Source organism: Triticum aestivum, chromosome 5D (assembly GCF_018294505.1).
Source record: "Triticum aestivum cultivar Chinese Spring chromosome 5D, IWGSC CS RefSeq v2.1, whole genome shotgun sequence".
Classification (NCBI taxonomy): Eukaryota; Viridiplantae; Streptophyta; class Magnoliopsida; order Poales; family Poaceae; genus Triticum; species Triticum aestivum.
The window spans coordinates 272,296,521-272,315,270 of record NC_057808.1 but is presented as its reverse complement, the minus strand read 5'-3'; positions in this window follow the sequence as shown (position 1 = coordinate 272,315,270).

The following is an 18,750-nucleotide window of genomic DNA, read 5'->3' as shown; positions in this document are numbered from 1 at the left end:
TCGTCTCGGTTTGCCTTGAATGGCTTCTTCCGTTGACCGGGCTTGGGGTTGCTGAATCTGGCGTTGACCGCTATGTCGCGTGATCTTTCATTATCATTGCGACTGTTGTGTTTGCTTCGTCGTGGCTTGCCGTTGCCATCTCGGATTTCGGAAGTGCCCGGGTCGCTGGCGATGTTGCTTCTACGAGCGAGCCAGCTGTCTTCTCCCGCGCAAAAGCGGGTCATTAGAGCAGTAAGGGCTGTCATGGATTTAGGTCCTTCTTGTCTGAGGTGGCGTGCTAGCCATTCGTCCCGGACGCTGTGTCTGAAGGCCGCAAGGGCTTCCGCGTCCGTATAGTCGACGATTTGGTTCTTTTTGACTAAGAACCGAGTCCAGAGCTTCCTGGCTGACTCTCCGGGCTGCTGGACAATGTGGCTTAGGTCACCGGTGTCTGGTGGCCGGACATATGTTCCTTCAAAGTTGTCAAGGAGGGCTTCTTCCAAGTCTTCCCAGCTGCCTATGGAATTTTCAGGCAGGCTGTTTAGCCAGTGCCGAGCTGGCCCTTTTAGCTTTAGTGGGAGGTATTTGATGGCGTGGAGGTCGTCTCCACGCGCCATATGGATGTGGAGGATAAAATCTTCTATCCGTACCGCGGGATCGGTTGTTCCATCGTATGATTCAATATTGACGGGTTTGAATCCGTCAGGGAATTCATGATCCATTACTTCATCAGTGAAGCAAAGAGGGTGTCCGGCGCCTCTATGTTGGGCCACACTGCGACGTAACTCCGAAGGAGCCCATTTGCGGTTTTCGTCTCGGGCGTGGCTAGGTTTGTCACGTCCGAATAGGTAGCCCTTGTCGCGTGTCGAGGCATGCCCTCGTGATCCATAGATCGATCTTGTGTGTCCTGCTCTACTATCCGAGTCCCGTCGGAGGTCGTCAGTACAGCCATGAGCTGTGTTATTCTTGTCTTTGCGGCGAGGTGGGGCGGTCTGGTATTCGGCTTGAGTTCCGTCTTTATCCAAACAGAGTTGTCAATGACCTGCCGCATTTTGTGGTGATGGTACGGGCCCCAACGCCTCGTTATCATACTGAGGTAGCGATATATGCTTCGGGTAGCTTTTGGCTGGGCCACTAAGGCCGTATTCTTTGGTGGCCAGGACTTCGGTCCATCTGTCATTGAGTAGGTCTTGGTCAGCTTGAAGTTGCTGCTGCTTCTTTTTCAGGCTCCTCGCAGTAGCTATTAGCTTGCGCTTGAAGCGCTCCTGCTCAAGGGGTTCCTCGGGTACGATGAAGTTTTCGTCGCTGAGGCTTACCTCGTCTACGGAGGGCAGAAGGTAGTTGTCATCCTCCGAATTGTTGCTGGGCAGGGCCTATTCATCGGGGCTGTCTTGCCCGTTTTCTTGTTCCTCCTGTTCGGATCTTGCTCCAACAGGGTCTTCATTGTTTTCGGCGTCGTCCGGAGTACTATTTTCTCCGGTGTCAGCGCTGCTGCGATATGACTTAGAGCGGTGTTTAGGGCGTCGGTACTTAGACTGTGTCTCAGGAGATTTATTCTCGACTGGATCTTCTTTGTCATCATCGCTAGCTTTTTTAGGTGTATCAACCATGCACACATCGTACGAAGAGGCGGCCGTTCCATGTCCCGTGAATGGCGGGTCTTCGCCTTGCTCCTTATCGGCATAGTCGTCTACACCGTCGATGTCTTCGGAGCCATAATCAAGCATGTCGGTTAAGTCCTCGACGGTGGCTATGAAGTGGGTGGCGGGTTGGAAGCGAAATTCTCCATTATCAGCCCCTAGCTCGAACCGGACACAGCTCGGTTGTGAGTCCCCTCCAAGGACAGTTTTTTAATGAATTTAGAGCATTGCCCAAGGGCTAGTGTTGGAAGATATCTGCGGCGCTGAACTCGAAGATCGATAACCGATCCAGCTCTGCGCCCGCAGGCGCGTGTGGTTCGGAACTTATAGCTAGAGACGAGTCCGGAATTCCGTTGACGCAGATATCCCCTGGTGTTGAGTCTGTGTGCCGCTCCAACGCCGTGGACTCTGTGGCGTCGGATGGTGCAATCTGCTCCGGATCTAAGGTCGTAGCTGTTACGGGAACCATCTCCTGAATCTGGTCTGATGAAAGATTTAAGTCATGTTCATCGGAGTGAGGGGGAGCGATCGTCATGGTCTCAAATCCATTGAAGATCAAGTTTCCACGGATATCCGCAACATAGTTCAAGCTTCCAAATTTGACCTGGTGGCTAGGGGCGTAGCTATCGATCTGCTCTAGATGGCCCAGCGAGTTGGCCCGCAGTACGAAGCCGCCGAATACAAAAATCTGTCCGGGGAGGAAGGTTTCTCCTTGGACAGCGTCACTATAGACGATCGAAGGGGCCATCGAGCCTTTTGTCGACGACACAGTGGAACTCTCAATGAAAGCACCAATGTCGGTGTCAAAACCGGCGGATCTCGGGTAGGGGGTCCCGAACTGTGCGTCTAAGGTCGATGGTTACAGGAGACAGGGGACACGATGTTTACCCAGGTTCGGGCCCTCTCTATGGAGGTAATACCCTACTTCCTGCTTGATTGATCTTGATGAATATGAGTGTTACAAGAGTTGATCTACCACAAGATCGTAATGGCTAAACCCTAGAAGTCTAGCCTGTATGACTATGAGTAATGAGTATCTTCTTTCCGGACTACACCCTCCGGTTTATATAGACACCGGGGGGATCTAGGGTTACATAGAGTCGGTTACATAGGAAGGAATCTTCATAGTTGATCGCCAAGCTTGCCTTCCACGCCAAGGAGAGTCCAATCCGGACACGGGTACAGTCTTCGGCCTTCATGTCTTCACAGCCCATCAATCCGGCCCATGGATAACAGGCCGGATGCCCGAGGACCCCTTAGTCCAGGACTCCCTCACCACCACCACACCGGAGTAGGGTATTACACCACAACGGTGGCCCGAACCAGTATAAATCTTGTGTCCTTTGTGTTGCGAGTTCGTCGAGTTAGCCCTTGAGATCTTAGCATAGCTAGGACGTGGATCGGTAGGGGGAGATCTTCGTGCACACCCCAGTGTTCGAACCTTGAGGGTTTTGCCGGAACCCGAGATCCGACATTTGGCGCGCCAGGTAGGGGTGCGTCGTAGATTTTCCTTCCGTCGATCTGCGCTCCGCCGCCACCGCATTCCGCCTTCATGGCAGGCGTCTCGCTCCCGGCTCCGACGGCTGACGCCGATGACGGGGCTAGGGGGCTCCGAGGCCTGGCCCCCGCCTTGCGGCAGGTGCAGTGGCCGCCCAAGTTCATGCCGGAGATGCCGCCGCACTACGACGACGCAGCGGACCCGTCAGCTTTCCTGCTGGCATACGAGGAGGCCGTACTCGAGGCCGGGGGTGACGACAAGGTCATGGCCAACTGACTTCCCATGGCCCTCACTGGCGCGCCGCGCGCCTGGCTGCTCAACCTCCCCGGATCCACGGTGGCATCTTGGAAGGAGCTGCGCGGCCACTTCACTGCGTGCGACGCGGCACCGGCGCACCACGCGGTCGCGGCCCTACTAGGCTACTCTCAAGCACCGCCTTCAGATCGCCATATCAAGCCATTCCTTCGCCAGATCGGCGCCGCTTCCAAGCGCTCGGGGGCTCCGCCGGGCTGGGCTGCGCCCAAGGCCGACCTCACCTTCGACTCGGAAGTCCACCCCGTCACCACCGCCGGCTCGGGTATGCTCCCGATGCTTCGCACACCCACCATTTGCAATGTGGCCATCACCAAGACCCTCATCGATGGCGGAGCCGGCCTCAACGTGCTCTCCGTGGAGGCCTTCAGCCTTCTTCACGTACCGCTCGAGTGGCTCAGCCTCAGCAAGCCTTTCTCAGGAGTTGGCGGCGGCACCGCCCACTCCCTGGGGCAGATTCGCCTCCCTGTCACCTTCGGCACGCGCGACAACTACCGCACCGAGCTGGTCGACTTTGACATCGCCCGCATCGGCCTCCCTTACAATGCCATCCTCGGGTACCCAGCTCTGGCCTAGTTCATGGCAGTGACCCATCCGGCCTACAACCTCATGAACATGCCGGGGAGCAAGGGCGTCCTCACCATCAAGGGGGACGCCAAGGAGGCCCTGGCGGCACTCAAGCTTACCCTCAAGACCGCCGTGGCGGCACAGCCCACCGGCGCGGGCACCTCCGAGGCCGAGGGAGCCGCACCAACCAAGAAGAAGCAGATGTTCACCCAAGACAAGGCAGAAACCAAGCAGGTGCCGATCGATGAGGACGGGACCTCATGAGTCACCTTTACCATAGGTGCCGACCTCGTCCCAAGCCAAGAGGAAGCATTGGTGAAGTTCTTGCGCGCAAACAAGGAGATATTCGCATGGGAACCCAAGCAACTGGTGGGAGTCCCGAGAGAGGTGATTCAGCATCACTTAAGGGTGTTCCCCAATGTACGCCCTGTGAAGCAGCAGGCGAGACGGCAGTCCACGGAGAAGCAGGCCTTCATCGTCCAAGAAACCCGCAAGTTAGAGGCAGCGGGTGCCATTCGCGAGGTTTGGTACCCCGAATGGCTGGCAAACCCCGTCGTTGTGCCGAAGAAAGGCGGGAAGGAGCGAATGTGCGTCGACTTCACCAACCTCAACAAGGCCTGCCCCCAAGATCTGTTCCCGCTTCCACGCATTGACCGGATCGTCGACTCCACCGCCGAGTGCGACCTGCTGTGCTTCCTGGATGCGTTCTCAGGGTATCAACATATCAAGATCGCGGTAGAAGATGTAGAGAAGACAGCCTTCCTGACCCCGTGTGGGGTGTACTACTACACTTGCATGCCTTTCGGACTGCGTAACACGGGCGCGACCTTTCAGTGGTTGATGCACATCGCCTTGGGGCGGCAGCTCGGGAGAAACACGGAGGCCTACGTCGACGACATTGTGGTGAAGTCTCGGGAGGCGAGGACCTTGATCCAAGATCTGGAGGAGACTTTCGCGAGCCTGCGCCAGGTGAACTTGCGACTTAACCCGGAGAAGTGCGTGTCTGGTGTCCCTTCCTGCAAGCTGCAGGGTTTCCTCATGTCCCACAGAGGGATCGAGGCGAACCCAGAAAAGATCAAGGCCATTGAAGACATGAGCCCGCCACAAACCCCCAAGGAGATGCAAAAGCTTGCGGGTCGGGTGACCGCGTTGGGGCGCTTCATTTCCAAGCTGGGAGAGCGTGCCCTACCCTTCTTCAAGCTAATGAAGAAGAAGGGCCCCTTCGAGTGGACCCCGGAGGCCGACCGAGCTTTTCAAGACCTCAAGAGATACCTGACCAGGCCTCCAGTGATGGTGGCGCCACGACCTCTCGAGCCGCTAGTGCTTTATCTTGCCGCCACCCTATACTCCGCCACCGCGGCTCAGGTGGCGGTTCGGGAAGAGCACCAAGCCAAAGGCGCGTCGCGCTGAGCCACGCCACCAGCCGAGATGACGCAAGACCAGGGAGGTGCCGCAAGAGCCGTAGCAGCAACAACAGAGGACCAAGCTCGGCAGGACGACGCCGCCGAGGTCCCGACAAGCAATCAAGCGTCGGGGGTTCCACTACCTCAGGAGACGCCCCAACTTCCGCAAGACATGAGCCTCATCAATGCGCCAGCTCTCGTCGAGCACCTGGTGTATTTCGTCAGCACAGTGTTGCGGGACGCAAGGGCACGATATCCCATGCCTCGGAAGCTCTTACTCGCGCTCTTGGTGGCCTTGCGTAAGTTGCGGCACTACTTCCAGGGCCACCACATCAAGGTCGTCTCGGCCTACCCATTGGAGAGAGTGCTCAGGAGCCCCAATTCTGCTGGAAGGGTCGCTGAGTGGAACATCGAGTTGCAAGCATTCCAGTTGGAGTTCAGCACTACCAGGGTCATCAAGGGAGCCGCACTCGCTGATTTCGTGGCAGAATGGACGGACGCCCCGGCGCTTGAAATAGGCGAAGATCAGTCCCTCTCGCCGGGAAGTGAGGCGCCTGACGGCTAGGTCATGTATTCCGATGGTGCTTTCGCACACCAGGGCGCGGGGGCTGGAGCAGTGCTCATCTCACCCACTCAGGACAAGCTCTACTACGCTGTGCAGCTCTGCTTTCAGCAGGGCGAGAAGGTCTCCAACAACATCGCAGAATACGAAGGCCTCATAGCTGGCCTGAAAGCTGCGGCAGCTCTGGGGGTGAAGCACCTCACCGTTAGGGGCGACTCGCAGCTTCTCGTCAATTTCTCCAACAAGGTGTACGAGCCAAAGGACGAGCACATGGAGGCATACCTCGCGGAGGTGCGCAAGATGGAGAAGCAGTTCCTGGGCCTGGAGTTGCAGCACGTGCCCCGTGGCACCAACAAGGAAGCTGACGACATCGCCAGGAGGGCATCCAAGCGGCAGCCCCAAGAGCCTGGCATCTTCGAGGAGTGGCTCTTCAAGCCATCAGCGACACCACCACTTTCAAGAACAGCTCAGCCTCGGGAGGAACTCCCGCAGCCGCCAGCCACATGAGCCCCAGCCTGTGGCCAAGCTTCGGGAGCGCGCCTACTCTTGGCGCTCGAGCCCAGGAGGGATGCTGGACCAAGGAATTTAAGGAATACCTGATGCAAGGGACGCTGCCGGAGAAGGAGGACGCGGAGCGCGTGGCCCGGCAAGCCATGGCATACTGCATCCGGGACGGTGAGTTATACAGGAAGCGGCCAAATGACGTTTCACTGCGTTGCATCTCCAGAGACCAGGGGAAGGAGTTGCTATCTAACATACACTGTGGGGACTGCGGGCACCACTCGTCATCGCGGACCCTCGTCGGCAAGGCATTCCGCAGCGGATTCTACTGGCCCACGGCGCTCAACGACGCAGCCGAGCTGGTGAAGTCCTATGAAGCCTGCCAGTTCCACGCCAAGCATATCCATCAGCCAGCTCAAGGCCTCCAGACCATCCCACTCACATGGCCGTTCACGGTCTGGGGGCTGGATATCTTGGGCATGTTCCCTCGAGCGCCTAGGGGCTACCGCTACCTCTACATCACCATAGACAAGTTCACCAAGTGGGCGCAGGTGGAAGTTGTCCGCACCATCCCAGCTGGCTCCGCGGTCAAGTTCATCAAGGGTCTCATGAGCCGTTTCGGGGTCCCCAACCGCATCATCACTGATAACGGCTCGCAGTTCACTACTAATCTCTTCAAAACATACTGTGCTAACCTTGGGACGCAGATCTGCTATGCTTCGGTGGCGCACCCCAGGGGCAATGGTCAGGCCGAACGCGCCAACGCAGAGGTCCTGAGGGGCCTCAAGACCAGAACTTTCAAGAAGAAGCTCGAGGCCTGCGGTAGGGGCTGGTACGACGAGCTCCAGTCCGTGCTGTGGTCCATCCGCACCACCGCCACCAAGCCAACGGGCGAGACCCCATTCTTCCTCGCCTATGGAGAAGAAGCAGTCCTCCCTCACGAGGTCAAGCATGGCTCCGCACGGGTCCTGGCGTTTGATGAAACGCAACAGGACGCCACGCGGGGACGGACCTCGTGCTAGGGGAGGAACGCCGCCGCGAAGCCGCACTGCGGGCGGCAAGGTATCAACAGGCGCTGCGGCGATACCACTGCCGCAACATCCGCTCAAGGACGCTCGAGGCGGGTGACCTCATCCTGAGGCGGGTCCTCTCCAGGGAAGGGCTGCATAAGCTCTCACCCATGTGGGAGGGCCCGTTCAAGGTCGTCCATGTCTCCAGGCCTGGCGCCGCGCGCCTGGACACACAGGATGGGGTACCCATCCAGAACGCCTGGAACATCCAGCACCTCCGGAAGTTCTACCCATGAAGAAAGGCCCAGTGCCTGTGAATAAGGCCCAGTGCCTGTGAAGATCGCCGCCCGTGACACTCTCACGTAATAACGAGTGGGGCTGTACACGCCCCGGAGTCTCAGGAGTGCCGCCCTCGGGCCTTGGGGGCTCCCTCCCACGTCCTAGTGGCAGCACTTAGCTCCGCGCTGGTGAGAAGACTTGAAGACTAGACTAGGTGCCGGACGCGGCTTTTCATTTGCTTTCCGTAGTTGGCTCGCCTCCTTTTAATTGAAGTTTGCCTCTGGTGTTCCTTGCTGGTTTGGTTCCGTCACCTTTTGCCGCTGTTTCCGGTTCCAGTTTAACCTGTTCTCTCTCTATCACATACCTCGCGAGGGGGCTAGGCAGGTGCCCTCGCGAGCGTTTTTCCTTTCCTCTGCCCTTCGCCTATTTTTCGTGAGGCATCCTCGTTTGAGCCCACAACCTGGCGCACCTCTCCTAATCCGTGCCCCTCGCGTATCGCGATACGAAGCACTGGGTCAAGGCTCGGGTGAACGATAAGCCTCCCAGCGAGCCTCCTAACGAGTTTTTTTGCAGTTCCCTAGCACCCCCCAAGCCAAGGAAGGCCTTCACAGGCACCAGGAAGCAAGTCCCTCGGGAAGAGGAGGCTACCCCAAACGTGCCAAGCTAAGTTACCTCTACACAAAATAACGACACAGCACGGAAACAACAAACATAGCGTAATAATTGAGAAATCATAGTTCGATACACGCCCCTCCGGGGCCCATACTGGTTTCTTTTTGATGTAGGAAGGAAAGGAAGAACAAAATAAAGGTGGCGCCTGCCCCTACAGCGGTCCACGGGGGCAGGCTCCTGGCGCCGTCCTGAGCTCAGCAAGACCCCTCCTCGCGCTTCACAGAGGCGTGGCGACGAGACGATCCGCTACCGCCTTCGAAGCGGGCGCGGCGGCATGGCGGCTGGTCGCAGCCACCACTGCTAGAGCTGCCGCCAGGGGAAGAGCCGTCGTAGCTGGACGAGACGCGGTCGGCACCAAGGGCGGGTTCGCCCTCATCCTCGTCACGACCGTCGCCAAGGCCGAGCACCTCCTCGCCGTCGTTCACCTCGGGGCAGCACCCGGTGCGGCGACCATCTTCCCCAAACACCCTCACATAGAGGGTCGCATCACCGTCGTACTTGAAATGGAGGGTGCATCGCCTGCCCAGGCCGCGCGCACGGGCGAACGTCTGCCAACCGCGGCCAGAGCTATGTTGCCCGCGGCGGAGACCTCGACTGCAACCCAAGAAGCCCCGCTACAGCAACCGTCCGCCTGCAGCCAGAGCCCGCCTGGACCGGTGGCTGGTAGCTCGTCGGCGAAGAAGCGCGGGAGCTGAAGCCAGTTGCCTGCCGGGTTCTCCAACTAGACGACGAACTCCAGCAGGACCTCCGCCGAGTGGAAGCGCGGCCGGGGAGGCCGTGCAACCATGGCACGCCTCCCTTCACCGACAGGGCTGCCACGACTGGAGCGACCCCTGCCACGCGCAGCAGCGCCGCCGCGGGAGCGAGGGGCCGAGGTGGGGGTCGCAGTGTGCTTGCGGGGACGGACGCGTCCACGCTTGGGCGCCGGAGAGCCGTGCCCAAGCGTGGGGCCTTCCCATTCTCCGCGGCAGAGAACCTCTTTGAGGGTGCCATTGGTGTCTCTGCTAGCAATGGAGCAAGGGGAAGAAGCAAGCAAATGGGAAGAGATGGGCGACGGGGGCTCCGCCCCCCACCCATTTATAGCAGGAGAAGGCCAACCAGCGCCCCCACGATCACAGGTAATGATGGTTTTTCCTTGCATGTCGCAGGGACTTGTCAAGTCGGGCAGTTGCCGAGGCAGCGTGGGGAAGCGGAGACGCCCATGCCCAATCAACCGCCACGCGTCGACCAAGGCCGCAGGCTATTGGGGCCTGCGGCGCTCTGCACTTGACCTTTGGCTTCGCCTCAAAGCCAAGTCCGAGCGCGCCTTGGGCCCGGGGGCTACTGTCGGCGTTCTGGGAACGGGGGTCCCCAGACTTGCCTGACTGCGGCCCCTAGCTTGTCAGTGCTGCAGGGGGCTCCCCTCTGCCGTCCCTCTCGCTGCCTCGCCCTCCGCCAGCTACGAGCGACATGTCTCATGGATCGCCTCCACCACCTTTGCCACAAGACGGCACCCTGGCACCAAGGCGTGCGCCCCCCCGGCATGATCCACCGCGTCGGGAGCCCGTGTGCGAAGAAGGAAGCTGCCAAGAAGTCCCTCGTCCGCAAGAAAATGCTCCTACGCTCCCGGCGCCGCTACGACAAGACCGTGCGCCGCCTGCGATGGTGGCGCGCAGACATCAAGGCCAGGTTCCGCATCAGCAAAGGGTTACGGTGGCCACCGCGGGCTGCCGCGCCTTCACCCATGAGCTGCGTAGCGTCGCCTGGCCGGGCAAGTTCAAGCCAGACCTGCCTCCGCGCTACGATGGCACCCCCGACCCCGCGGAGTTCCTGCAGCTCTACGAGCTGAGCATCGAGGCGGCGAATGGCGACGAGAAAGTCATGGCGAACTGGTTCCCCATGGCTCTCAAGGATGGTGCCCGCTCCTGGCTCCTGAACCTGCCTCCAGGCTCCATCTCCTCCTGGAACGAGATGCGCGACCATTTCGTCGGCAACTTCTAGGGCACTCGCGACTGCCATCCGGCCGCGGGTGATCTGCGCCGCGTCAAGCAACAACCAGGGGAGACCCTCCAAAAGTACATCCAGCGTTTCAACATCGTTCGTCTCAAGATCCCCAAGGTAACGGACGAGGCCATCATCCCTGCGTTCTCCGATGGCGTCCGCGACATCAAGATGAAGGAGGAGCTCGCCATCCACGAGGATCTGTGCACATCCCTGGAGCTGTTCAACCTGGCGACAAAGTGCGCAAGGGCTGAGGAAGGGCGCCTTTCCCTTCTCGAGCTCCCAGCTGCCGACCTGGAGGAGAAGAAAGCCAAGACCAAGGACGTGAAGCGCAAGGGAGCAGCCGTACTCGTGGCAGAGCCGGACACGAAGTGCGGCAGGGACGAGCCTGAGCCATCCAAGAGCAGCCGACCGTTCTGTGCCTTCCACAACATGCACAGTCACAACACCAACGATTGTCAAGAGCTCAGGGCCATTCACGACGGACGCTTCGGTCGAAGCCCCGAGCGCAACGACCGAGGCAACGGCTGAGGAGGAGGACATGGTGGAGGATGCTGGGACCACCGGGGCCCATGACAGGAGTGGCGCGACCGGCCTAGTGAGGACCGCTGGCAGGATCAGCCTCGCGAGGGTGCCTGGAGGGATCAACCTCGCGAAGATATCCTCAGGGCAATGCTGGGCTTCCTCCGCTGCCGCCACCACCACCAAGAAGGAACGACGACCACTATCAGGACGAAGGGGCTAGGGGCTTCCAGGAGCTGCGCGCCATCGCCTGCATCCTGGGCGGAGCTCAAGCCCCAGCCTCGCAGCGTATCTTCAAACAGTTTGCTCGTGAGGTGAACGTAGTCCTCCCCAAGCTCAAGGCTACACGCCCGCTCAGGTGGTCCAAGTGCGCTATTACTTTCAGCTCAGCAGACCAGCTCAAGTGCGCGGCCACCGCTGGCGCTCTCCCAATGCTTTGTTCGCCCGTCATCAGCAACGTGCAAGTCACCAAGACTCTCATCGACGGCGGCGCAGGGCTTAACATCCTGTCTGTCGAGATGTTCGACAACCTTCAAGTGCCCTACGATCAGCTTCAGCCTACCAAGCCTTTCTCAGGAGTGACTGGCGGCTCCACCACCCCGATAGGGCAGGTCCGCCTCCCAGTCACCTTCGGACAGCGCAACAACTACCGCACCGAGCTCATCGACTTCGACGTCGCCCACATCCGTCTGCCGTACAATGCAATCCTCGGGTATCTAGCCCTGGCCAAGTTCATGGCGGTGACCCATCACGGCTACAACGTCCTCAAGATGCCAAGAACCGGCGGAATCATCATAGTCCCATGCGAGGAAAGGATGCGGTGGGCTCCCTCGAGCGTGCCTTCCAAGCTGCAGCAATCGACGACCCCAACAGCAAGGGTGAATACCCTCCTGAGGCCATCCCCAATAAGAAGAAGCAGCTGCACCGCGCCGGGCCTCAGGCAGGCGGCGCCTCAAGCGGCGCCGCGACTGGATCAGCGCCCGCACCTGGGGCACCTCCCTCCATCGCATAGGAAGGCGCGCCTGGCGCCCTCCTCAGGCAGGGCTCGTGGGCTCTCTTCTGGAGGGCCTCAGACCTTGCCGACATCACGAGGGAGGCGCTCGGGCACCATTTGGAGGAGTGCTTGGCGGCACAACTCCCTCAGGAGGACACAGGGCGAGGAGCGCCCAGCACTCAGGAGTTCGTTACCAAGACCACTCAGGAACTGCAGGATGTGAGGGCCATGCACAGAGATCGCCGCTCACCTGGCGCAGCCCTCCATCCAGGCGAGGCTACCGGGCTGCGCGTCTGCATCGACGTCCCAGGGCTCAACAGGGCCGCGTCTCAGGAACTCTTCTGGCCTTCGCGCGTGGGATGCTGTGAGAAACGGTTGGATTTGTCCTCTCACTATATAAGGGGGTCTTCTTCCCCAAGTTGACCACCTCTTCCCTCCCCAAGCTCCATTGTTGCTCAAAGCTCCATTTTCGCCCGATCTCTCTCCCTAGCCAATCAAACTTGTTGATTTTCTAGGGATTGGTTGAGAAGGCCCCGATCCACACTTCCACCAAGAGAAATTTGATTCCTCCCACCAATCCCTTGCGGATCTTGTTACTCTTGGGTGTTTGAGCACCCTAGACGGTTGAGGTCACCGCGGAGCCATATTCCATTGTGGTGAATCTTCATGGTGTCCTTGGGAGCCTCGAACTAAGTTGTGGAGATTGCCCCAAGCTTGTTTGTAAAGGTTCGGTCGCCGCCTCCAAGGGCACCAATACTGGAATCACGACATCTCGCATTGTGTAAGGGAGTGAGGAGAATACGATGGCCCTAGTGGCTTCTTGGGGAGCATTGTGTCTCCACACCGCTCCAACGGAGACGTACTTCCTCTCAAAGGGAAGGAACTTCGGTAACACATCCTCGTCTCCACCGACTCCACTCTTGGTTATCTCTTACCTTTACTTGTGCTAGCTTATATTGTGTTATATCCCCTGCTTGCTTGTGTGCTTGTTGTTGTTGCATCATATAGGTTGCTTACCTAGTTACATATCGAGACAACCTACTTTGCTGCAAAGTTTTAAATTGGTAAAGAAAAGCTAAAAATTGTTAGTTGGCTATTCACCCCCCCCCCCTCTAGTCAACTATATCGATGCTTTCAGTGATGAACTACTTTCCAATTCGGGAGAAGGTACAATTACCTCATCAAGTTCTACTTTGCTCCCACTCACTTCTTTCGAGAGAAACTCCGTCTCTAGAAAGGATCCATTCTTAGCAACGAATATCTTGCCTTCGGATCTGTGATAGAAGGTGTACCCAATAGTTTCCTTTGGGTATCCTACGAAGACACATTTCTCTGATTTGGATTCGAGCTTATCAGGCTAAAGCTTTTTCACATAAGCATCGCAACCCCAAACTTTAAGAAACCACAGCTTAGGTTTCTTGCCAAACCACAGTTCATATGGAGTCGTCTCAACGGATTTAGATGGTGCCCTATTTACCGTGAATGCAGCCGTCTCTAACGCATAATCCCAAAACGATAGTGGTAAATCGGTAAGAGACATCATAGATCGCACCATATCTAATAAAGTACGGTTACGACGTTCGGACACACCATTATGCTGTGGTGTTCTAGGTGGCGTGAGTTGCGAAACTATTCCACATTGTTTCAAATGAAGACCAAACTCGTAACTCAAATATTCACCTCCACGATCAGATTGTAGAAACTTCATTTTCTTGTTACGATGATTTTCCACTTCACTCTGAAATTCTTTGAACTTTTCAAATGTTTCAGACTTATGTTTCATTAAGTAGATATACCCATATCTGCTCAAATCATCTATGAAGGTCAGAAAATAACGATACCCGGCGCGAGCCTCAACACTCACCGGACCGCATACATCAATATGTATTATTTCCAATAAGTCACTGGCTCACTCCATTGTTCCGGAGAACAGAGTCTTAGTCAACTTGCCCATGAGGCATGGTTCGCAATCATCAAGTGATTCCAAAAGCCCATCAGCATCGAGTTTCTTCATGCGCTTTACACCAATATGACCTAAACGGCAATGCCACAAATAAGTTGCACTATCATTATTAATTTTGCAACTTTTGGCTTCAATATTATGAATATGTGTATCACTACGATCGAGATTCAACAAAAATAGACCACTCATCAAGGGTGCATGACCATACAAGATATTACTCATATAAATAGAACAACCATTATTCTCTGATTTAAATGAATAACCGTCTCGCATCAAACAAGATACAGATATAATGTTCATGCTCAACGTTGGCACCAAATAACAATTATTTAGGTCTAAAACTAATCCCGAAGGTAGATGTAGAGGTAGCGTGCCAACAGCGATCACATCGACCTTGGAACCACCCGACGCGCATCGTCACCTTGTCCTTAGCCAATCTTAGTTTAATCCGTAGCCCATGTTTCGAGTTGTAAATATGAGCAACAGAACCAGTATCAAATACCCAGGCGCTACTACGAGCATTAGTAAGGTACACATCAATAACATGTATATCAAATATACCTTTCACTTTGCCATCCTTCTTATCCACCAAATACTTGGGGCAGCTCCGCTTCTAGTGACCAGTCCCTTTGCAGTAGAAGCACTCAGTTTCAGGCTTAGGTCCAGACTTGGGCTTCTTCCCTTGATCAGCAACTTGCTTGCTATTCTTCTTGAAGTTCCCCTTCTTCCCTTTGCCCTTTTTCTTGAAACTAGTGGTCTTGTTGACCATCAACACTTGATGCTCCTTCGTGATTTCTACCTCCGCAGCCTTAAGCATTGCGAAGAGCTCGGGAATTGTCTTTTCCATCCCTTGCATATTATAGTTCATCACGAAGCCTTTATAGCTTGGTGGCAGTGATTAAAGAACTCTGTCAATGACACTATCATCAGGAAGATTAACTCCTAGCTGAGTCAAGTGGTTATGGTACCCAGACATTCTGAGTATGTGTTCACTGACTTAACTGTTCTCCTCCATCTTGCAGCTATAGAACTGGTTGGAGACTTCATATCTCTCAACTCGGGCATTTGCTTGAAATATTAACTTCAACTCTTGGAGCATCTCATATTCTCCATGACGTTCAAAACGTCTTTGCAGTCCCGATTCTAAGCCGTAAAGCATAGCACACTGAACTATCGAGTAGTCATCAGCTTTAGTTTGCCAGACTTTCATAACATCCGAAGTTGCTCTTGCAGCGGGCCTTGCACCTAGCGGTGCTTCAAGGACGTAATTCTTCTGTGCAGCAATGAGGATAATCCTCAAGTTACGGACCCAGTTCGTGTAGTTGCTACCATCATCTTTTTACTTCGCTTTCTCTAGTAACGCATTAAAATTCAAGGGAACGATAGCACGGGCCATTGATGTACAACAACATAGATATGCAAAAACTATCAGGACAAAGTTCATGATAAATTAAAGTTCAATTAATCATATTATTTAAGAACTCCCACTTAGATAGACATCCCTCTAGTCATCTAAATGATCACGTGATCCATATCAACTAAACCATGTCCCATCATCACGTGAGATGGAGTAGTTTTCAATGGTGAACATCTCTATGTTGATCATATCTGCTATATGATTCACATTTGACCTTTCGGTCTCAGTGTTCCGAGGCCATATATGCATATGCTAGGCTCGTCAAGTTTAACCCGAGTATTCTGCATGTGCAAAACTGGCTTGCACCCGTTGTATGTGAACGTAGAGCTTATCACACCCGATCATCACGTGGTGTCTCGGCACGACGAACTATCGCAACGGTGCATACTCAGGAGAACACTTGTACCTTGAAATTTAGTGCGGCATCATCTTATAATTCTACCGCCGTACTAAGCAAAATAAGATGCATAAAAGATAAACATCACATGCAATCAAAATATGTGACATGGTATGGCCATCATCATCTTGTGCCTTTGATCTCCATCTCCAAAGCACCGTCATGATCTCCATACTCACCGGCTTGACACCTTGATCTCCATCGTAGCGTCGTTGTTATCTTGCCAACTATTGCTTCTACAACTATCGCTACCACATAGTGATAAAGTAAAGCAATTACATGGCGATTACATTTCATACAATAAAGCGACAACCATAAGGCTCCTGTCAGTTGCCGATAACTTTTACAAAACATGATCATATCATACAACAACATATATCACATCATGTCTTGACCATATCACATCACAACATGCCCTGCAAAAACAAGTTAGACGTCCTCTACTTTGTTGTTGCAAATTTTACGTGGCTGCTATGGGCTTCTAGCAAGAACCGTTCTTACCTACGCATACAATGATTTTTCGTCAAGTGTGTTGTTTTAACCTTCAACAAGGACCGACCGTAGTCAAATTCGATTCAGCTAAAGTTGGAGACAGACACTCGCCAACCACCTTTGTGCAAAACAAGTTGCATGTCTGTCGGTGGAACCGGTCTCATGAACGTGGTCAAGTAAGGTTGGTCCTGGCCGCTTCATCCAACAATACCGCCAAATCAAAAGAAGACGTTGGTGGTAAGCAGTATGACTATTATCGCCCACAACTCTTTGTGTTCTACTCGTGCATATCATCTACGCATAGACCTGGCTCGGATGCCACTGTTGGGGAACGTAGCATGCAATGTCAAAAATTTCCTACGATCACGCAAGATCTATCTAGGAGATGCATAGCAACGAGAGGGGGAGAGTGTGTCCACGTACCCTCTAGACCAAAAGCAGAAGCGTTAGATTAACGCGGTTGATGTAGTCGAACGTCTTCATGATCCAACTGATCTAGTACCAAACTTATGGCACCTCTGAGTTCATCACATGTTCAGCTTGATGATGTCCCTCGAACTCTTGATCCAGCAGAGGGTCGAGGGAGAGTTTCATCAGCACGACGGCGTGGTGACGGTGATGGTGATGTGATCTGCGCAGGTCTTCGCCTAAGCATTACGACGCTATAACCGGAGGAGTAAACTGTGGGGGGGGGGCACTGCACATGGCTAAGAGAACAACAGTTGTGCTTTGGGGTGCCCCCTGGCCTGTATATAAAGGAGGGGAGGAGGAGGCTGACCACCAAGGGGGCGCGCCAAAGGGGGGGTCCTACTAGGACTCCACTTCTAGTAGGATTCGGCCCCCCTTTTTCCTTTCTCATCGGAGGGGGAAAAGGAAGGAGAGGGAGAGGGAGAGGGAAAGGGAAAGGGGGCCGTTGTCGGTGTCAAAACCGGCGGATCTCGGGTAGGGGGTCCCGAACTGTGCGTCTAGGATCGATGGTAACAGGAGACGGGGGACACAATGTTTACCCAGGTTCGGGCCCTCTCGATGGAGGTAATACCCTACTTCCTGCTTGATTGATCTTGATGATATGAGTATTACAAGAGTTGATCTACCACGAGATCGTAGAGGCGAAACCCTAGAAGCTAGCGTATGATTATGATTGTTGTTATGTCTATCGACTAGCCTGGCCTCGGTTTATATAATGCACCAGAGGCCTAGGATAACAAGAGTCCTAGCCGAATAGGCCGGTGGGGAGGAGTCCTTGTCTTGATCGCCAAGTCTTGTGGAATCTTCCTTTTATGCGGCAGCTGTCCGAACTGGCCCATGAGTATACGGCCATGGGGGTCCTCAGCCCAATCTAACAGATCGGGAGATGACGTGGTGAGTACCCCCTAGTCCAGGACACCGTCAGTGCCCCCTGAACCGGTTTTCAAGTTAGGGATGCTCCTCGATTCTTCCGAACTGTAATTCATCTTCGGTCGTCGGTCTTTAAAACTGGTTCAACAAATTTTCCCATCATCTGTCTTGAGGATTGCCGAGCTAAATCTGACGAGTTTATACGTCGGGTATCCGAGGAGCCCTTTAAGTCTTCGACCTTTATCAATGCCTTGTTATTTTTATGCCACGCCTCGGGTTTGAAGTTGTTCCCGGGTGGTAGTGTCCTCTTGCGTCTGAGCTCCAACGCCGGACTACAATTGAGGTATCTTTTGCAGCCGAGCACCAACGCCGGACCGCTTCCGGGCTCCAACGCCGGAATGTATCCGAGCTCCACCGCCGGAATGTATCCGAGCTCCACCGCTGGACTGTATCCGAAGAGTATTGTTACAGCCGAGCTCCAACGTTGTATTGCCCCGGATCCGATGCGCCACGTGTCTTCTGTTTATTCGTCATTGTTGCCATGTCGTTTGCTTGCGTGTTGCATTTTGCCATGTCATCATCTGCATTTCATCTGCATGTCTTTCAAAACTTGCATCCGGTCCTTTTCCCCGTTGTCTGTATCGCGATCCGATACTCTCGCACGCGCACGTCGCCCCTCTCAGTCCTTGTTTCATGAGTGGGAGAAAAACGTTCTCCGAACGGGTCGAGATTTGCCGAGTGGCCTTGGTATAGCACCGTCAGACCGCCCGTCAAATTTCGTTCCATTTGGAGGTCGTTGGATGCCCGAACGGTTAACCGCGTAGCCCGAAACCCCTCTCTCTTTGCAGCCTAGCCCCTCTTCACCACAGCCCTTGAGCCCATCCAAACCCCCTCCATACTCTCGGTTGTTCGATCACGATCGTGTGGGCGAAAACCGCACCTCATTTGGACTCTCCTAGCTCCCTCTACCAATAAATAGACCTCCCCCTCCATTTTCGCGGATGAATCCTACCCTAACCCTAGCTTCCCTCCTCTTCGCGCCGCCGGACATGTCCGCCCGCCGCCGGACGCGTCCTCCCGCCGCCCAGCCACGTCGCTCGACCAATGGGAGCGTGCCACGTCACCTGCGCCGCCTCCCCCTCCACTCCGCGAGCGCCACGTGTCACCGCCGGAGCCTCCAGCCGCCGCGGCCCGCGGAGCCCGTCGCGGGCCCACGCGGGCCCA